The sequence below is a fragment of the Trichosurus vulpecula genome, chromosome 7 (assembly GCF_011100635.1).
Source record: "Trichosurus vulpecula isolate mTriVul1 chromosome 7, mTriVul1.pri, whole genome shotgun sequence".
Lineage (NCBI taxonomy): Eukaryota > Metazoa > Chordata > Mammalia > Diprotodontia > Phalangeridae > Trichosurus > Trichosurus vulpecula.
The window spans coordinates 4112461-4134841 of NC_050579.1; the positions used below are offsets into that span (position 1 = coordinate 4112461).

The window sequence follows — 22381 nt, forward strand, 5'->3', positions numbered from 1 at the left end:
GTCTTTTGGGATAGCTCCAACTAAACTAAGATCAGCCAGTGACCCACTGCCTATCTCCTGAGCAGGGGTTGACTTCCTCTCCTTGGGAGCAGACGGCCCTTCCCAGCCAAGCAATATCATTTCAGCCCCCCTTCAGCCCCTTGGTTGTCGCACCTTCATTTAACCAACGTCTCTGATCAAGACCTTCCCCATCAACACAGGGAATGACACAAGGGAACTCCCATGACTATGTTTTGGCCTCAACACAAAACCTTTCTGCCACAAGACGCTGTTACTCCATTGGATGCCCTGTCCCCTTGAAGCTCTCCCTTACCACCACAGCTGTTGGAACAGCTGGAGTTCCCACTCTGGCCCCAGAACCCCACTGGCAGCGAGAGCCTCTAACTCAGGGCTTTAGGCTTCAGGATCTTGGTGCTGACCCAAGCACGATTTCTGGGACAGCTGTGGATGGGCCTCAGAAGCTAACAATCTTTGCAACCACCATTTTCACGAGAAATACTTCCAGTCAGCAAACTGTTGAGACTGTCACATTTGAGGGCTGACTACTAAGCCACTTGTTTAGCAGGCAGAATAACTCTAGGTGAATCTGGGGATCTCTTCTATCCCCACGTGCACAAAGGAGAGCATTCGATTTTGAAATCAGGGCAATGGGGTTAGAATCCTGCACCTGCCACTTACTACACTCCCTCTGTGACTTTGGAGAAGTTGCTCAGTCTTTCAGAAGTTCAACTTCCTCATGGATAAAATGAGGGGGTTGGATCGGAGAAGGCCAATATGTCATCCAGCTCTAAATCTATGAGATGATGATCTTTAATGGCACCATCTGCCTTCTAAGCCTCACTTTCCTTACCCATCAAAGGAAGAGGGGACACAACATCCTTTCCATCCCTAATGATGCATATTTACTTTTCAAGAACATCACTTTGCTGATGGATGACGAAGAAGCCTCTTTCTAGCTTTTTGTGCTGATTTGAAACAAAACAAAACTTGATTATGGGGTGGTGGGGAACACAAAGCTGGCAGGACCAGGTGTGGCAGACTGCCCTTGCTACACAAAGACTACTGGTCTCTCACCTACTGACAGCGTGTGGTTTCCATGCATCTCATTTACAAAATGAAAGCGCGAGACAAAAGTCAAATCCTAGCTGTGGTTTTTCCTATTCATCTTTTGCCCAAGTTATGTGAGGACAGAGCAGGAGCATGGTATAGAGGACAGGGAAGGCCATGAAGTCTCCAGTAAGTCTTGCCTCTAACATCTACTGGTTATTTAACCAAAGCTAAGTCAGTCATTTAACTTCTCAGATCCCCAGACAACTCTCTAAGAGAGTAGGGTAGAGACAACTGCCAATCTGATTCTGGAAAAGGTATCTATTTCCATAACAGGAATTCCCTATAATTATGAAAATCAAAGGTCTAGAAAAATAACATGGGAAATAAGCTTGGGAAAGAAAACTGAAGAATTAAATGTTCTCCAAAAGTGACAAAACAGCAAAAGAAAACCAGGAGGAGGGAGCCCTCTAATTATATGTTTTTCCTTGAGCTGCAAGTTGGGAACAAAGCTTTCTACTACCCCACTGTATTAACTACAATGCCAGGTCCCAAACACAGGCATGGGATAGATGTTCAAACAGCTCAGCCCCAACTGGAGGCAGTTCTTAGTTCTAAAAAATGAAAAGAGGAATTTTTCTTGATTACAGGGAAACCCAGGTCTCTTTGCCATTGACCACAGTGACCCCGCAGAGGAAGGCTGACCACCGTCCCAGGTCTCCAACTTGGGTATCTCCATTACCTTGCCTGGTAGCCATTTCTAGGATCAAGGTGCAATGGCCACCAGGGAGGACCCATCCTGGAGTCACACACAGGCACTAATTCTCCAAGCCATACTCATCCACCTCCAGGTAGGGATTCCTGGATTCCTCAATACTGCTCATCTGGTATCCACGCAATGTGTGCAAGGAGAGACTCATCAATTTACTCTCCAGTCCTCACCGTTACTCCAACCATCCCGACCCCTCCCCAGTCCCACTCCAACACCAAACCTGCCATTGTTTATCCCATTCCACTATGACCTATGGAATTTCCACTCCACTGTCCATATATTACTACACATATTCAGAAATTTCAATCAATATCTTTTTCTACCTCTTCAAGAAAGGCAATAGGGCAGAATGGCTCAAATATTGGACATGGAACAAGGAGATCTGGGTTTGAATCCCACTGCGTTCGGTTACCAGCTATGTGCTGGGAGACAAGTCACTTTCACTTCTAGGAACCTCAGTTCCCCATCTGTAAAATGGGCAGTGACATCAGTAACACCGACTTCAAAGTGTGGTGAAGAACAAACTGTACAATTTAAAGCACTCTGAAAGTGTGAGCTGTTAGTACTGGACCGGGGTTTTATTTTAACAGTAACTGGTCTCTCCTAGTAAACATGACATATCCCTTGAAGCCTTTTCTACTGGACTCCTGGGGCTAGCAGGGAGAGGGGTGAAGATACTGCTTAGTTCCCACTGCCTTAACTACCATCTCTCATTCAAGTTTCCCTTTTGAAGTTCATGTTGTCACCAGCGCAACCCTCTTCTTTGTCTCTGTTATGGATCATCCACCCACTTCCAGGACACCCCAACTGTGTCTGTGACTTTGGAATGTGCTTCATGATCTTCTCCATCCTCTTCCCTGCCAATCAATATTCTCAAAGATTTCCACTCTTCCCGGTAAAAAAAATCTTTGGCAATCTCAGCACATGTCTCCTGCCTCCTTCGCTGCCTTACTTTAGTCACATACTGATGCGCTTACCCCTTAGACCTCCCCTCCACCCACTGCCGCAACTGCATCATCTCTACAAAATTAAACTTTAAGATTCTACTCACCCAGCCGGTCTTCCCAGCCTCCTGTGCCTCCCACTTCCCCTTCCCATGAATCCTGATCCTTTGGTCCATACCTATTCTTATAGCCCATCTCTACTTCTCCACTTGGACCTTGTATCCATGTCCATCTCTCCTGCTGTAGTTTGTCTCAGTAATGTTGCAAGACCTACTATCCCTGAATTCCTTATGATGCTGGACCTGGCATTTCTGATCTTTGAATCCTCATCCCTGGAAAACCTATCCACTCTGAATTCTCTAATCCTGTTACAATATGCCAGAGTATTATGGAAGAAATTAATGAAATCCGGCTAGTGTTACCCATTACAAATTCATGGTGCATTCCATCTTTTACCTAACTGCCATTAATTTCTGAGGGTGTGATGCCTGGTCCTTTTTTCTTTGCTGATCTGAGGCAAATAAGCCTCTGGAAGTAGAATAGACTGGGTCAAGCCCTTGTGAGCTAGGAAAGGTCATGACAGCCTTCAGAGACCCCTAAGTATCCAGAACTGGTAGCAAGAGTAGCTGAGACCAGTGAAGAGTCAGCCCTAAGGGGGGTCCCTCTTGACACAGGCCAGCAGGCTACCATCCCATCAGGCAAGCCAGTATGTCCTGCAAAGAGCCAGCCAATTTTCAGGAGACAAAAGGCCAAGAAAGGAATCATTGGAGGTTATAGCTTCAGTAGTCTAAACACAAAGTATAAATAACTCAAAGCGAGGCGAACTTGAGAACCCGATGCAAGGAGTAATATTTTGCCTAATATGTGGTGGGATGGATCTACTCAAAAGGAACAGACTGAGAGAGAGAGAGAGAGAGAGAGAGAGAGAGAGAGAGAGAGAGTGTGTGTGTGTGCGTGCGTGCGTGCGTGCACATGAGAGAGTGTATGTGTGAGATAATGTATGTATATGTGAGAGAGGGTGTGTATGTGTATATGAGTGTGTGTGTGTGTATGAGAGTGCATGTGTGTGTATGTGAGAGTGTGTGTGTGCATGAGTGTGTATATGTGTATGTGAGAGAGTATGTGTGGGAGTGTGTATATATGTGAGAGAGTGTGTGTGTGTGTGTGTTAGAGAGAGGGAGAAAGAGAGAGAGAGTGTGTGTGTGTGTGTGCGCGTGCGTGCACATGAGAGAGTGTATGTGTCAGATAATGTATGTATATGTGAGAGAGTGTGTGTGTATGAGTGTGTGTGTATGAGAGTGCATGTGTGTGTATGTGAGAGTGTGTGTGTGCATGAGTGTGTATATGTGTATGTGAGAGAGTATGTGTGGGAGTGTGTATATATGTGAGAGTGTGTATGTGTATATGAGTGTGTGTGTGTGTGTATGAGAGTGCATGTGTGTGTATGTGAGAGTGTGTGTGTGTGCATGAGTGTGTATATGTGTATGTGAGTGTATGTGTATGTGAGAGAGTATGTGTGGGAGTGTGTATATATGTGAGTGTGTGTGTGTGTGTGTTAGAGAGAGAGAGAGGGAGAAAGAGGGAGAAAGAGAGAGAAAAGAAAGAGTGAGAGAGTGTGTGTGTGTGTGTGTGTGTAAGGGGGAGTCAGAACAGAACTGAGTATTATTAAGAGGACATATTTACAGTTTCCAGAAAAAGGTAAACAAGGCAGTGAGGGCACTTGAGGCCATGCCAGACACATACACACATCACAATTACATCTCACATTTCCAGAGGACTTGTTCAGAACACCATCTTCCTCCTAATCGAACTGTGGGTCACTAGTGCAAGGCTTATTTCCCCATTTTATAGAGGATGGGACAGAGAACTCAGGGAACACACCCATCATCGCACAGCTAAGAAGTGTCTGAGCTGAGATTCGAACCCAAGGCTCCTGGCCACAACCCATCATTGCCACCAGACCAAGCTGCCGTTCCTACCTTTCCCCTAAACTCCCTCAAAGAGAAGCAGAGAGACATAAACACAATTCTGGTGATTTCAGACACCTGTTTTGTGGGTCCACAGAGTATCATATCCATAGTATCAGAAGGAATCAAGAGACAGCCTGATATTAGGTTACACTTAGGTTCCTTTCGTCTGACATGCCTCCTCTCAGGCCCCATCACAGTAGGAAGCCCTTCCCTGCCTTCAGGAGAGGTGCAGGAGCTCTAGGCACTCAGTGATGCCCTGCCATCTTTAGGCTCCCACAAATGACCTGAGCCTGGTGGACAGGAAACTATAGTGAGAAGAGGTAGGTGATGCTCCTTGCAGCCTGGAAAGCACTAAATGTCAACTGATGCTGTTTTTGGTCTTATAGTTTTGTTAATTTACTTCAGCAAACATCTGGCCCAACAAGTATTTATTAAGCACCTACTAAGTGTGAGGCACTGTGCTTGGTGCTGGGGATAAAGGGATCCCAGAAATGGGCAGAAGGGCCCTCAAAGGCCATTTAGTTCAAGCCTCTCATTTGCAGGGAAGGTTGTGTTTCTGTTGTTGACGCTTGTCCTCCGTTCTGGAAGAGGACATAACATCAGGAAAATGATGCCATGACTGGCAAGTGAATTGGATTGAAGTGAGGCAGGGCTGTGCAGTCACCAGCCTCACGTTCTCCTCCACCTGGGTCCAGTGGCCAGATACGGATCGGGGGGGCTGGAGACGGCCTCCCCTGGAAAATGTTAACAATGTGGCCAACATCCTAGATTAGAAGCCGTGTTGATGTCTCCCCTTAGTTGGAGGGATGTTAAAACATTCCTTCTTTTGCCAAAGTTGTCCTCAGACCTGGGAGTTTGAGAACCATTTTGATAGGACACAAGGTACCCTGGATCCATCCCTCAGACAGGCAACTCTAGTGCCAAACTTGTGATGAGATCAAAATGCTTCTTGGTAGAATTTTTCCCCTAAATATGATGTTTTCTCTTACCTATTTAAAAGCTCACGAATGAGCCTATAAAGAATCTAACAGCAGAAGAGTCATTTACCCAAGCAAAAGTTCCAATATCTTTTTCTTTCTTTGATACTGCTGGTTACAGAAAAGGATGCTAGGCCCCAGAGAGGTTAAAGGAACTCCTCAATTTCACAAGGCACGTGTCAAAGTTGGGATTCCAATCTACCCCAGGCTGGGTTTCTTCCAACAAACGGCAGCCCCTGCCCGCAAGGAGTTTACATTTTTACTGTGGGAATAGACCAGGGAGACCCATAATTAATCTAAGATACTTTGTGGAGGAAAGAAAGATTCTAAGTAACAAAAGACCAAGGGGAAATCCAAATTTTGAGATGGGGAGATGAGAAGATAGAACATTCCTGGCCAGGCCTGCACAAAGGCAGAGAGCTGATGTAGGTGTCCTCACAAATTGGCCTGAGAGACCTTGAGGACAGCAAGCAAGGGTGGAGAGGTCCAATACTCTTGGAAAGGCGGCTTTGAAAGTTAAAAGGGAATATGGCCGGGCTGCTGACTTAAGAATAGATGAAGACACTTCTCCATTAACAGGATTACGGCTAAGTAATAAGATTAATGAATTCTAATGATTTTACGGTAGTTGCACCCAGTGCTAGGAGGCATTGGGGACAGACTCGCTTGGTCTTAATTTCTGCTTAAAATGACTTCCTGCTCCAGGGGATCCCAAACAGGGCATCTTCACGCCTGGATTTGCCAAATCTGAGCACAATAATGACAGGAAAGGAAAGGGGACAAAAAAATCCCCTCCGAACCACTGCAGGTTGGAGGGAAGGAGCTCTATCAGGCAGGAAGTCGGCAAGGTCAGAACTAGGAAGATTTGCACTCAGGATGAATACCAGCATGGGAGGGGTGGGGTGCCAGGTGGAGAGCACTGGGCTGGGATTCAGAGAGACTGGGTTTGACTCCTGCCTCAGTCCCCAAGTGACACTGGAGGAGTCTCTTCACCCTGTCTAGGACTCAGTTTCCTCACCTGTAAAATGGGGAGTAGGGAGAGACACAGAGAACAGTGTAGGAACAAAGTCAGGTGAGGGGCAGGGACAGTGTCACATAAAGAGGCAGAGGACGCAGGTTCGAATGCCAGCTCTGCCACTAACCACCTGTGTGGCTTCTCTTGGTCTCTCTGGATCGTGGCTTAAAATGAGGAGATTGGAACAGAGGCCCTGACATCCCTTCTAGTTACAGATCCACTCTCTAGGAGGCAGCTAAGCAGTGTCACAGAGTGAGGACTGGCCCTGGAGTCAGGATGATTTGAGTTCGGATTTGGCCTCAGACACTGTCTGCCTCATTTTTTAAATCTATAAAATGGAGATGCAGATAGCGCTTACTTTCACGGGTTGCTGTGAGGATTAAATGAGATAATTTTGTGAAGTGCTCTGTAATCTTAAAGTTATGTATTAATGCTATCTATATTATTAATTATTATCTTATGACTTATGAGTAGGTAGGTCACAAGGTCTCAGAGGATGCAGCAAGGCCTGAGTTAGGGAAGACTAGGTATTTAAACTGTACTAATTCATCACATTTATGCAGAATTCTACAATTTATAAAGTATTTTCCTTACAAGAACCTAGGGGTGGGGTTGGGGCGTACTGTCATCTCCACTCTATAGACTGCAGAGTTTGAGGCAGAGGTTAAGTGACCGGCCCCAGGTCACCCAGCTGGTAAAGTGTCAGGGCAGAATTAGAACCCAAGTGCTATGTGACTGAACCACTTTTTCTAGCTGTCATGAGTGTTTCAGGAGCTGTATTTGTTTTATGTAGCCACCTCTAATTAAAAATTCAGGCTCATAAGCCTGGCCTTTCGAGCCCATATTCTGGCTCCCACCTATGTCTAAAGATCGAATTCACGTTGCTCCCTAGTTTTCCTTGTCAGATTATAGACACGTGGGATCAGAGGTTTAGAGCTGGAAAGGGACCATCTTGCAGGCTCAGAGAGGCTGTGTGACTCATCCACAGTCACACATCTAGAGAGCCTCTGACAGAGGACTGGAAACTCCCTACCCCGGGCTAGGAAGCCTTTCTACACCTGTATGTCCGTCCTGTGCTGCCCGGGTGCCCCAGGCCCCAGGCCCCAGGGAAGGTCCCTGGAGACAAGCTCTTTATACCTCCCAGCTTCTACCACCAGGCCCAGCACACCAGAAACGTCAGACTAGAGATGACTAAAAAGTTCCAAACTGAGGGATGATAAAGAGAAAAGGAGAGAGAGAGGCTCAGGACAAAAGTCCAGGAGACACCCCTCTTGGGGACAGAAAATGGATGACAATGAGGGGAAGGGCTATATAAACACATACAAAGAAAGGAAGGAGAGGACAGGAGAAGAGGGCGGCCCAAAGAGTCCCAGTCTCTACGAAAGGTCAAGCTGAGTGAGCACCAAGAAGGAAAGGAGAGTGGAGGAGACAGCACGGCAGCTTGAGGGGCTGATGGGAAGGGAGGGTGAAGGATGGAAGGACCCAGGCATGTTTATGGGCAGTGGAGAAAGTAGATGGAGCAATACTGAAGGAGATAAAGGAAGGAGAAAGAAAGGGAGAAGGGAGAAATGGAGGCAGAAAGGATAGAAGGGGAAAGAAAACAAAGAGAGAAGGGAGGAAGATAAAGGACAGGTGAGAGGTGGAAGAGAAGAGAGAGGGAAGGAGTGAGGGAAGAGGGGGAGAAAAAGGAGAGAAGGCTGAAAGGGAGGAAGGAGAAACGAAAGAGGAAGAAAAATGGAAGAGGGGAGAGAGAAAAAGAAACAGAATGGGGCAGGAAAAGAGGAGAGATAGGGGAAAGAGAAAGAAAAAAAGGGAAGAGAGTGGTGGGAGCAAAGAGAGAAAGATGGGGAAGGGGGAGAGAGAAGGCAAAAGGGGATGGAGAGAAGGGGAAAGGAAGGAGAGAGGGGAAAGAGAGGAAGGGAAAGAAGAGGAGGGGGGAGACGGCATATGAATAAAGAGGCAGGCTGCCAGAGGAAATGGGCAATCCATCAGACACCCTGATCTATCTCACAGATGGGCCCACTAGATGAGGACAGTACTAACTTAGAGTTTGGGCATGCCAGTTCCCAGGCAGCCTGGCAAACTAGGAACAAACATCTCACACTGGAAGATCTTTGTGCCTGTGATTAACGCAACTGTTAGGAGGCAGGCTATGTGTGGCTGCCAATGTCCCTCAGGTGTCCTCCACAAGACAAGGCCCATCAAGGGCCCATCTGGTGCCAAGCACTGTCCTAGGCACTTGGTCTAGATATACTAAATGTAGCACACATTTCATTCAAGACCTCTGTGACTAATTTTATTTAATTAGTTTTCCCCGGGCTGTTCTTGTCTTGAAGCCTCAGACACCCTGGAGCAGGCACAGAGTGGGGTTTAGCTCCTTATTTCAAAGTTAGAGCCAAGCATAATTCATAGGGTTTATGGTTTTATCCCTGAGGTTGGCCTTTGGAATTCCCAAAGAACTTCCCCAGAAATCTCCATTTGCAAGACGCTCCCCTCCACACATATGTCAGTCTGATCTGGGGTGTGGGTGTCAAAGTCCCCATCTCTCCCCAAGGCCAACCCGAGAATTTCTCAGGCAGAAATCACAGGAGATACCAAAGATCTCTGTAAGAAAAGGGGGTCAGAGGGGAAATGGTAATTTGACTGGGTGTTTGTACCAATACCCTGGCAAAGGGCAGGGAGATTCAAGCCACTTTGTAAACTGTTTTGCATAATGTGCCCAGGCAGAGCTTGAAGAGTTACAAGAAGCAAGGAGGAAGACCCAGGGTAGCTGCGGATCCTCAGAGCTGCAAAGACCATGTGGCACTTGGCAAATCTGGAAGAGAAGACCAGATGATTCCCTAGGACGTGGAGCTGGAGAGACCCTAGGCCAATTTCCTCTTTTAAAAAATGATGAGGCTACTTTAAGTCAGAAAAGATCCCAAAGCCCAACTTCTGACCATCCATTCCCCTTTTCCTCTTAGAGTTTGTAATCATCCAAGGACCAAAGAAGACATTTTTATCTGTTCCTGTCTCTGAGTTTTCAGCCGCATTCAAAATCTGCAGAAAACCCAGCGTTATGTTCAAATCATGCTTTGGGCAAAGTCCAACACGGTGACATTTAACAGGAATTTTGGATGGACTACTATTTTCATGGATGGGAACCATAATTATTGGTAACATATTTGTTTACTAAAATGTAATTAAATCACACTTCATCTGCTCTGCCAATTTATTTCTAAGCTCTCTAACTTACTGTCAAGACCATGAAGTGGAATGAGACGTGAACAGACAATGTTAGTAACAGGAGAAGATTGGGGTGCTCGGGGCAGCGAAATCTAAGGTCTAAAACTCTCCAGGTCAATGACCGTGGATGAACTGGAGAGGGAATACACTGGGTCACCTGAGGCCACCAAGGGAACACCATCACTTCTAAGATAAAAAGTGTCAGATGGCACTAGACAAGAGATAACGAAATTAATCTTGCTACTTGTGCATGTCCACGACTGTCTTAATGACTCAATAAACATCTAAAAAGAACCTTGGGGATTCAGGATCAATAATCACAGCAATACTTTTTAGGGAATATTAACAGGATAGATAGTTTAGGTCAATCAGCCTTCAACATCATAAATGCCTCGGTCTTGGAAGAAAGTTCAAACTGAGCTTTTAAAAATTATTTTTAATCAAATCTGGAATCCTTTCTCCACTGCAGCTTGATAACCTGATACGTTGAGCTTGAAAGCACTTAGCGCAGAAAATCAATACTGATGATAAGAGAAGTGAGTGTGTATAAACAAAAGCACACTGAACCGCTCACATCCTTCAGAGGTGGACGAGCCGCATGGGGGCGTCAGCAAAGGCTAGTGCCCTTTTCACAAGGGAATGCACTTGTTCCAAAGAGTATTGTTTTTTCATCAATAGACCAATGCACTAAAGTGAGAGCTCCTGTAACAGAGATCAATTTTTTCTTCAATAAAATACTGGTTGTTGAATTCCAAAAACTTCCAAAGAGAATGAGACTTTAGAATTTCTCATCGGCAAGGAGAAAGGCAGATGACTGGCTCAACAGTCTTTCTGCTGTTTCCCTAGCAGATGCTGCCAGAACTCATTATCTTCCCCCACCCCCAGTCCTCCCCTCTTCCTACCTTCTCCATTACTGCCATCATCCCTCCAGTCACCCACGCGAGTGGCCTAGCAGTCATTCCAGACTCCTCGATCTCTCTCACCCCAGCCCCATCCAATCTGTTGTAAGTCCAGTTGATTTTTAACTTGCTAACGTGTGCCCCCTCCTCTCCTCTGCCCCTCCCTCTCTGTCTCTGTCTCTGTCTCTCTCTCTCTTTCACACATACACACACACACACCCCACAAACTCCTTTTCAAACTGTTATTTCACATGTGACATTCTTCAGGAAAGATGATGTACGCCTCTGTTGTCTCCTCCAGTCAGAGTGCTCGGTCTGTGAAAGCAGGGATTGCCTCAGTTTTGTTTTTTGCTTTTTAAATTTGCATCCCCAGTGCTTGGCACTTAACACTTCTGCATCCCCTCAAAGATGAACAGATGGGAAGAAATCCCAGCTTCACATGACCACAGGTCAAGCTCTCTGAGGGACCTTGGATGTCATCTAGTCCAAGTCCTTCTTTTACAAGTGAGTAAACTGAGACCAAAGAGGTGAAGTGATTTGCTAGAAGTCACACAGGCTGGAAAGGGCAAAACCTGGACTGGAACTCTGGTTCTGTGATTAAAAGGTTCACACTTTTTTTTTCTCCACACTGATATGCTGACTTCCTTCAATTACTTAAGCAAAAGTGACAGGATAAAAAAAAAGACAGGATGTGCAGAAATAACTTAAGGATTATTGCTTTCCAAAATAACATGAAAAATTTTAAAAACCATGAATACTACAGTGCAGGAAATAATACAAGAAAATTGGCCAGAACTAATGAATGCTGACAACAAAGCGTCAATAGAGAGAATTCCACAAGGCAGGAAAAAAAACCCATAAAACACACACTTCGAGCCCCAAGATCCAGTGGTTAAATTTAACAATTTCAATGAGAAATAAAAAATTTTGGAAGAAGCCAAGAGAGTGACCTTCAAATATAAGGAAAAGGGCATTGAAATAACATGAGATTATTCTTCAGTCACAAGAACTATGAAAGAGAATGGAATAGTCTATACCAAAAAACAAAACAGCTGAAGCTGCCATAAGAAATGATATTCCCTGAGCCTAGTCATCAATTATTATTTAAAAGGAAACTGAGAAACCTTTAAAAAAAAACTGTCGTAAGAGATATACTTTAAAATTGTAAAACCCAGTTAGTCCTAAGAAGTGGAATGGAAAAGACACCGGCTATAGAGTCACTGATTGAATTGGAATCCCACCTCAGAGGCTTCCGCCTATGTGACTTTGGGGAAGTCACGTGACCTCTGAATTCAACTTCTTCATCTGGAAAAGGAGGGGATTGGGCTAGAAGGACTCTGAGGTTCCTTCCAGTTCTATAGCTAGGATCCTCAGTCGTTTTCATTAAAAATAACAGCTGGATGTAATTTTCTTTCCTTTTCCTTTTTCAAAGACCTCAGTGCAGTAGCAGAGTATTACTCCACTGGCCTTCTGAGCATACTTTGGTAGAACCAGTGACTCAACTTTCTGGCCACCTTAATTCATTAAACTATCACTCACTGTTTAATATCAACTAGGCTCCTTCAGCTCAGGTGTCACCTCCTGTCAGAGGGCCCCCCTAACTCTCTCGTGTTAATACTCTCATGAAATTACTTAATACTTTACTTTTTATCTGTTTTGTATTGACTGATGCTGTGTACATGGTGGATGCCCTCAGTAGAATGGAAGCTCCTGGAGGGGGTGGGGGGTATTATTTTGATTCTGTCTGTTTCCCCAGTACCTGGTATATTTTCTACTTAATAACGATTGTTGAATGAACATGAGTGACAATGCCTGGAGACTCCACATAAAATTCCAGTGAAAACCACATCCAAAGGAACCCAGCAGCCCGGTAAGGACGTGACAACATCCGAGAGGTTGGCTGCTCCGCTCAGACATTTGAGCCACTAAACGCGGGCACATCTGGAGGAATCTTCAGGGGAAGGTCACTGCCAATTTATAGCCTCCTACATCTGTTTCTCAAGAGGGAATCATCCTGAACTGCTTTCATGCTTTGGCCATTAATTACCAGGATAAATGACCAACTGAAAGTTGGGAATCCCAAGGAGGAACCAGCGCTGCCCATTCACCTCCCAGATCTGCTTCCCTGCCCCCCGGCCTCCAGCAGGAGGGCAGGGGCTAGAGTGGAACAGGGAGCTACAGGGAAGGAGACTCAGAGCCCAGGCCCTGGAAGCGAGCAGGGTCTCAGAGGGACAGAGGCTGAGGGTCGCTCACGGGCCAGGAACAAAAGTTCAAGCGCTTTCTCAGATTTCCTGTGAGGAAGCCACTCTGAAGGAAGATTTTTCCCATGTGAAAGGACCTTTCTGCAGAGTTGAAAAACCCAAATAAAGCACGTCCAATGAGAAGCATTATCATTAATGGCCCAGAAACGCATCCTTGGGGGGCTGCTGTGGGGAACGGGCTGTGACAAGTGTCAAGTGCCCCAGGGTAACCCGCACTATCCCCTTCCGCACAAAAACACACATACCCACCTCAAAATGGGTGCACAGGGCTTGCTGAAAGTCGCTGAGAACTAAAAAGCGATCACTAACAGCAGAGAAGCATTTCATACAATGTGACGATACAGAGGACAGTGAGCTGGACCAGGAGCCAGGAGAGACTGGCACCCCACGGTCACATAGGACCGTGGGGCAATCACCTCACTGCTCTGGGTCTGTTTGTTCATCTGTGGAATAGGGGTCAAGAATAACTGCCCATCTCAAGGGGGAGTGCAAAGCCCAAATACCCTTAAGCCAGAACTTTAGCACACAGGATGGGCAATTTCTTTCACTTCATTTTTCGATCATTCGTTACGGCACACATGAAAACATACACCCGTGGATACAGATGTCAGCCTTCTCGGTGCGGCCTATATTGTGATTAGTCCATAATGGTGATGACAGACAGGATGGCAAAGTAGCTCGAGTCAGCGGCTGTCCGAGGAAGACCTGGTTCCCGCGTTGTGTCTCTCACATCCTGGCTGTGAGACCCTGGCCAAGTGACTTAACCTCTCGGTGGCCGAGGCTTCTCTCTAATACTAAAGTGATAACAGCGACGATGGAGAAGACACCAACAACAATACCAAAGTTGTTGTTCAGTTGTTTCAGTCATGTCTGACTCTCTGCGACCCCATTTGGGGTTTTCCTGGCAGAGATACTGGTGTGCTTGGCCATTTCCTTCTCCAGCTCATTTTATAGAGGCCAGCGAGGTGAAGTGACTTGCCCAGGATCACACAGCTAGGAAATGTCTGAGGCCGGATTTGAACTCAGATCTTCTTGACTCCAGGCCTGGCACTCTATCCACTGTGCCACCTAGCTGCCCTAATAATAATAATGATTGTGATAATGATAACAATAAGAGGTAGATTTGTGTGGAACCTATCATGTGCCAGGCACGCTAAATGCTTTATCTCTTCCAAACCTCACAATGGCCCCTGGAGATAGGTCATATTATGGTTCTCCTATTATAGCTGTAGAAACGGAGGCACACAGAGGTTAAGTGACTTTGGCAATGTCCACATTAGCGCGACTTAGGAGACTAGATCTGAGCTCTGGTCTTCCTGACTCCACGCCTGGCATTCGGTCCAGTGCGCCATGACCAGCTTCAAACATCTTTGTACAAGATACAAAACACTTGCTCCAGTGGAGGGAGTTTCCACACCTGAAATGTCCATCAATTTATGAAATCACAGGTCTCTGCTGAGGAAATCATAGGCTGTCTGAAGATGGACCCAAAACATAAACATCAGTATACCGCCACCTCTATCATAGACACACATATATGCAAATATGTCTCACACAGATGCTAATTGTATGTCCTCATGTAATTAACAGTGGGCTTTTTTGGTGGGGAACGAAGGGGATGGTTTTATTGGTGAATTAGAAAAAGGGACCAATACATTGAAAAAGGAAAAGGGAAGAGGCAAAGACAACCCTTAGGACTGGACAGGGAGGACGACAGTCCCCTCAGTGAAAACAGGGAAGCCAGGAAGAGCTGAGGTAACTGGGGCTTAAAAATTAAACAATAAACCAAGATTTTAAAGTAATTCATCCTCGAGGCTAATAGGATATCTGGCTTTTCCCTTGAATATTAAACCCAACCTGCTATTAAATAAAATAATACTTTTAGAAATAAATAGGAAAGCTACTGGGCAAAATGTGTAAACCTCCTCAGACATGGTCACTGGGTGGGGAGTTTCTGCTGAACTGTTTTTGTTTTGTTTCAGCACAGGGTTGTGTGTGTGTGTGTGTGTGTGTGTGTGTGTGTGTGTGTGTGTGGTGGGGAGGGGGAGTGCAGAAATGACTGATGTGAAAGTATAAGGCATCAGGCAGACTGACTTTAAAGAAAAAAATACCTGGCAAGTAGGTTGGATCCCCCAGCGAGTGGGCACGCCCTGGAGCCTGACTCTGGGCACTCACCACTTGGCTGGTTAGTAAAAACTAAACCATACACACACACAAAATTGCCACCCACCACCAGATGACATTTTTTTTTTTGGATGCATGATCCGTTTTACTCACTCACTACAATTTTAATAGATGCATCTGCTAAAAATGCTTCTGGGCAGATAGATGTACGGCGAATCGCTTCTAACCCAGCTCAGGAAGCAGGCCTGGCTGGGAGCTGGCCAGAAATGGGTATGTTCCTTAAGCTGCCAGTGATGGAAATATCAGCGCTGCCCAGCTTCAAAACTGGGTCTCTGAAAAAGTGAAGCCAAAAATTGGAGAAAATCCAATGACCACTCCAAGGTCATAGGTCAAGGAAGGGTGAATTCCTCAGCGCCCAAAGTCGGCCCACCACTGCTCCCACAACTAGATCTAAAGAGAGGTGCCTGGGGCTTCTGAGATGGCCCATGCCAAGGCGGAGCACAAGGAGTCTAGCTGAGGTCAGAGAATACAGAATTCCAAGCCCAAGTGATAACTACAGATTGTCTGCTTTCACTCCTCTGGCAGTTAAAACCAGCACATTACAGGACAGGCGTGGCACAGTGAAGAAAGGAGTATCTGGAATGGCCCGAATCCCACCTGGTATCTTTGTAGCATCGAGGGTCACTTCAGTCCTCCGGGCCTTAGTTTATTTATCTGTAAGTGAAGAGCTCGGGCTGCACGTCCTCTAAGGCTTATTTCATTTGAAATCTAAAATCCTAGAATGATAAGCTTGCCCTGCCCCAGCCCCAAGCCCCTAGACATGGGTACACGACTATACCGAGGCCCAGCTGCCTTCTCCACCATGAAGCCTCTCCTGTTTGTACCCCACTCACAAACTCCTCTGTATTTCTGAACATATTCTTTCTTCAATTATCTATGTACATGTTGCTTCTTGCCAGAAGAATGTCAGCTCCTTGAATTATCTCGTTTTGTCTTTCTATCATTCCCCGGGGCCTAGTTCACTGTCAGACATACAGAAGGCATTTAATAAATGTGTGTTGCTTAACTGACTGAATGAAGACATCTTAGCTCTTTGGGAGTAGGCACTGCTTCATTCTGTCTTTGTTCCCCAGTGCCAGGCCCACAAGAGGTGCTTAAAAAGCCTTCAGGAATGAGACGGGAGAAGTAACCAGGCTGCTTCGGGCTTGGGGGGGTCTCTCGTTTGCTCTTTTTTGGACAAGGTCCCAAGCTCATTGCAAAGAGCTTCCTTGTTGACCCTTCTGGTGTCCCTCCATTACTGGGACCTTGGTCCTCCTGTTTCTGACAAGGCCTAGGACTGAAATCCGGTTGGCCAGGCTCCTCCACTGGAACACCTGAATGAAGGAAATGGGCCTCACTAATGATATCTGGACCCTGCCCCCGCTCCCAACCCAGCACCCTCCAACAGACAAAGTTTCAGGACTTTGAACAAAGGAATTGAGGTTTGGGAGTCAGCGAGAGACAGTGGGGAGAGCATGGGACTAATTCAGAGCCCGAGGCCGGATTCCAGTCCCAGTTTTGCTTCTTACAAAGCTGGGTGACTTGGGACAAATCACCTCAGTTTCCCATTCTGTTACAGGGTTGGGGAGGCAGGGTTACCTCTAATGTTCCTCTTTAGCTCTAATAGGCTGATGTTCTGATCCTCCTAAAGGGCTCTGCCAGGCCCTTGCAGGAAATAAAAGCATGCTGGCCACATGTCCTCAGGGGGCCAGGGATAGCTGGCCACATTCGTCCTCTTACTGATAGTTATTCCTGACATGGACGAAGGCTCAGCAGACCTTCCCTCCCTTGAGCCTCCCTGAAACTAAGAAGTGCCATTACTAGGTCTACTTTCAAATGGGTAAACTGAGGCTGGGAATCAGGGCCAAGGTTAGAGTCTGGATCAGGGACCCAAGGAGCAGTGGCTTGTTCAGAGTCTGTGACAAGCTTCAGACTCAAGGCCTCCTGACTCCAGGAATGGACCCAGGGGCTCAGGAGCACCCAATGTCCCCACCCCAACAGAAACCTGACAGGGCTCAGCAGCAAGGGTGTGGAAGTCAGAGGACAGAGCCTGGCTCAGAGCCTGGCTCAAACCCTGACCCTGCTGTGACCAGTCTGTAGGCTAAGGATCTACTATGGAAGCTTCAGGTTGAATGGGAGAGAGGACGCAGAAAACAGCGGCACCAAAGATTTAGTTCCAAGGCCTTCTCCGGCCATTAGTTTCCTTCTCCATAAAGTGAGAGCCGTGGCCTAGATGACCCAGGCCCCTTCCCACCTCCGAATCTGTGAAACCAGGAAACACAGAGAGGCCCATTCCAGGCCTGGAGGGTAATGAGTTACAGCAGGGCAGGGACAGAAAAGGCCCAGCTGAGCCAGTCCCTGCTCTGAAGGGGGCCCAGGCTCCTCCACCAGCCAAGCACAGCCTCAGAAAAAGCCTGGGAGTGACTCCCAGCCCCTGGGGCTGGAGACAAAGGGGGTGAAAGAGTAGATTCAATGGGGGACAGGAGGCACCCCTAGGGGCTCCCAAGCAGGTGCCTCCCATAAAGAAGGTGCTTCATAAGGGCTTTCAGATGCCCTAAATGACCAGAGGAGGACAGGGAGGAAGTCACCTCCCACCAGCCCTCGTGGGGAAAACACTGGGGTGCAGCCAGAGGGGTCAAGGTCACGTTCAAGTTTATCTCATCTCTGCGCCTTTAGATCCCCTGTGGAATCAATTTCCTGTTTAAATATTAGGCTAAGAGCTCACCTTCAGGATGGTTTAAAATATACACACACAAGTATGTATGTATATATATACATCTGTATTTCCTCCCCAACAGTATACTCCTGCCAAGTGTTTTGCAATTAATTCAACATTTAAATTTGGGAGTGTGTGTCTCTGTGTCTATTTGGGGAGGGAGAGGGGCCTGCTCAGAGTGATTTCAGCATAAAGAGGAAGCCCTCCCTCCACCTCATGCAGATCAGGGCCAAACTATAGAATCAGGACCTTATTGTTTATCTAGTCCAACTCTCATTTTACAGAGGAAGAAACTGAGTAACCAGATGGGGCCCCACCTATAGTCCTCAAGAAGGGCCCAGAGCTCTAAGCGGTTAAGAGACTCACCTAGGGTAACATCTTTTTTGAGGCAGGACATGCGTCCCTGTCTTCCCTTCAGGAGCATGTAGCCTGGAGGCCAGGGTCAATCAGTGACATGGCACAAACAGCGTCTCCCCAACCCTGGCACACGGGAGGTAACTTCCACATGGTAGGTGCTTCCTAAATGCCTGCTGAATCGACCTGAGTGACCAGTTCCAATTCCTCCAGACTGCCCCCATGTCTGGGCGTCTGCATGTTCATGTATATGTGCTATGTCCAAGGAGCTGGAAGGAGCCTCCGATGGTCATCCAAGTTCACCTCCTCTTTTTACAGAAAACAGAGGCTCCCACAGGCTTACTCAGGATCCCAGATACAGAGGAGCTAGAAGGGTAAGTCTTGGGTGGGCATCGAGGTCACCTCCCCCTTTTTACAGACAATGAAACCAAGGCTGAGCTAGGTTAAGTGACTTGGGACCAGAAACACGGAGCTGAGAGGAACCCTAGAGACTATCGAGTCCGACCTGCTCTTATAACAGTGCAGGAACTCAGGCTCATGGACATTGATTTATCCAAGGTCAAACAGGCTCAGGGTTGAACTGACACCATCGGACTTCCTATCTGGGCTCTTTCCACCGTGCCACGATTTGCCCCTATATGGACAGAGGGCTGGGAATCTGTTACAAACACGGCCGTCTTTTAATTTTTTTCTCAAGAATGAGTTTTCTATGTTCCTGCTCCTGCACTACTGATCAGACGTGTGTATGCAAACGTTAAACGTCCTGATCCTCAGAAAAGACCAGGGAAAATCAAAGCTAAATGTGCTTCAGAAACCCGTCCTGCAGCTTGGAACCACTGCCCCAATCAAACTCAGTAGTTTCTAAGCACTGAGATGATGGTGGGAAACAGATGAAAAAGAGGTTTCCAGGCTTCCTCCCCCAAATCCTGAGGAAGCTCCCCATCACAAGCAGGCAGCTTCCTCCATCCCCTCGGCCAGGGGCAAGAACAATCATTATGAGATTAGCCTCATCAAAAGGACAAAGTGGGAATCAAACAGCCAGGCCAGGAGCTCTGCAGACCCTCAGAGGGCCTGGAATGATGACTGATGATGTCATAAAGCCAATCCCACGCCCTTGATCGCAAATATGCAGCTACAGGGAGAAAACCAACAGAGACCACAATGGACAAATACTTCGGCACAGCAACAAAGAGCAGCAGGAGACAAGAGGCCCCAGCAAACCCACAGGGAAGAGGTCTACCAGCAAAACGGGAAAATGGCGGCTGGGACTGGAGCTAGCGAGACAGGTTTGAATGTGCAACGGGCGCCATACTGGAGACCCACTATGTCCTCCTAAGACAAGGCAGCGTTGTGGGTACGTCGATGGCATAAGCTCATAGGCTCAGAGCTTTGGAGCTGAAAAAACCTTAGAGACCACCCAGTCCTAGAACCACAGAATTGGCATGAACCTCAGGAACCATCCATCTAGTCCAACTGATAATGAAATGAAAAAAAAAAAAAGAGATTTCTGCCATAAAATACTGAATGAGTGACTGTCCAATCTCTGCTGACGACAACCAAGAAAAGAAATTCCACTTTAATCCAGCCCCATTGTTGCTGAAGATGATATTGAGGCTCAGAGAGGCCAAGGGACTTGCCTAGGGTCAAACAGGTAACACCTAGCTATGCCAGGATTTGAACCCGGGTCTGCTAACTCCAAATCCAGAGCTCTTCTATCATATACATTTTCCTATGGTACCAGGCACCATGTTTCAGGTAGGCTTGAGTGGGCTCTCCTAGACTTCTAGACTGGCATGCAACCAGAAAGTCGGGCCTAGTCCATATGGCAAACAGGGCTAAGTTATGTGACAATATTTCCCAGAATCTGGGAGATGCGAGGGACTTCAGAAGCCATGTGCTCGATCTCTATGTGAACAAGAGTTTCTTTTATCATACTGCTGAGAAGGGATCATGGAATCTGAGGGGACCAGACCTATCATCCCATTGATGACTTCCCAGTGTGCAACCTGCCTTTACCAATTCAAACCAGCGCCTATCCTGAAACTTAACATCCTGGAGAGATTTCCAGGCCATTGGGAGCCAAATCGAAGCTCCCACAGTCACACAGCCAGCCCGTATGGGGTGGAAGCGGGAGGGGGACCCAGGTCTTCCAGACTCCTGGGCCAGCACTCCATCCACACTCATCCAGGCTGCTCCTCTAACGACAGCTGTAAACATTATTATTTATGCAACATTTTCCATCAGCAAAGTTAAAAGTCCTTTACCAATATATTAGCTCATTTGGGTGACCAGAAGCCAACATTTCTCACTTTAAGTGATGTTCATAAGAATAAATGGTCATGGGGGGAAAAGATAAGGGGGTAGAGGAAACTTATGCAGACTGGTTACTCTGGATTTTCCCCCAAAACGTCCCTTCTGCGTTTGCTGATAGCACCATAGCTCTGCTAATATGAACCTCATCACTAGCCTGGGGAACAAGTGAGTTTCAAGATCCTGTTTGCTGGAGGCGGGGACAAGGGATGATGGGGATTGGACAGCATAGGAAGCCAAGAGAAGCACCGGCCCCCCCTCCCCCCCAAAAAGTGAGCTCACCTGCTTCTCCCCCAATTCCCTCCCAACACTCTTACCCATAGCCAGCCAGGGTCACTGCTGGGCTAAGAGAACAGCAGCGAGGGCATGGGTAGGCACCGGTCAGCTGATGGGATGGCAGTGGGGAGTGCCCAGCCTAAAGAGGCTCAGAATCCCAGCTGGTCGCAGCTCTGCCGGCCAACGAGAAAACTCATGGCAACCTGAAAGATGGCGCCAGAGAAAACATGGGGACCTTGAGGGTGGAGAGGCTGGGGGTGGGTCCCTCAACAGGCTGCAAGACAGAGTAACCCTGGAGGGTCTGGAGTCAGGACCGCAACCCCTAGGGTTCAATACTGGGGATAAGGGAGCAATGTTCCATCTGCCAATGAAGAGAATGCAAGCCTTCTGACGGCTTCTTAGGATCCTGGACCTAAGACTAGGCCAATTTTGAAATATCGTATTAGGCAAGGTGGTTGAGGTGGAACTCCTAACAAAAGGCCCAATGTTCTTTCGGGATCACTACAAGACCCCAATGTACAGAATTCTACCATTGGACATGGAACTCAGCACCCCAACATCGCCACTAGTGATCCTCCAGGCGGCTGGGGGCGGGGTGTGTCACAGATATATCATGCAGTGTGGCCCACTCATTGGCCAAGCACAAATATGATGGGAACACACATCGGAAGAAGGGAAGAACAGCAAAGGTAATAAAAAAAAATTCTTCCTTAAGGATTCGAAGGAGATCGTCTAAGGCAGCAAATAAAGAAATACACACACTGGCACCTTGACCCTAAGGAACCAGGTGGACTCTAGGCCCTGACTGCTCTCAATTATTATCTCAAGGAAAGGGCAAAGTTAATCCAACTGGAGATCACTTGCTGTGAGTTCCTGTATCCACTGTCACTGCCTTGAACACCAGTAACAGGATGAAGAGCGGCACGGTAGCTGGACCGGGGGCTGAAAACAACAGAGAATCAATTTCAACCCACTTCCTCAGTCAGCCAGGAAACGGGCATCCATCATTTCCAGTAGCAAATGCTGACAAAATCAGTTTGTCCCAGAAAACACCAGAATTCTATTTATCATCAGAATGGAACAAATGTAAGAAAATAGGAGTTACAGCTCACAAGAGAGGGGTGTAACCATGGCGGCCGTCATTATATTTCTGCCTGTCCTGGGTGTGTCTGAATACTTCCCCCCCCCCCCAACACATACACCCCCCATACATCTTTTGTTTTTAACTGTGTGTACCATGTTTCCCCATGGTAGAATGTATACTCCCTGAGGGCAGGCCTGTCTTGTTCTTGTGTCGGTATGCATGCCTAGCACTCAGTACAGCTCCTAGCACATAAATTTCACATTTCCACTGACCAGGCTGCTACTTAGTATCAGAGCCCAGACGAGTTTTTCTAACCCATGAGCCTTTCCCAATTGTCCGGGTTCCTAATAGCTCTCTCCTCACTGAAG

At 47.0% G+C, this 22381-nt stretch overlaps 1 protein-coding gene across 4 annotated transcripts in view; it reads right to left on the minus strand.

Moving 5' to 3' along the window:
- Window positions 1–22381, minus strand: part of AGAP1 (ArfGAP with GTPase domain, ankyrin repeat and PH domain 1) — a 676738-nt gene that overhangs the window by 380922 nt on the left and 273435 nt on the right. The gene's annotated exons all lie outside the window — the stretch shown is intronic.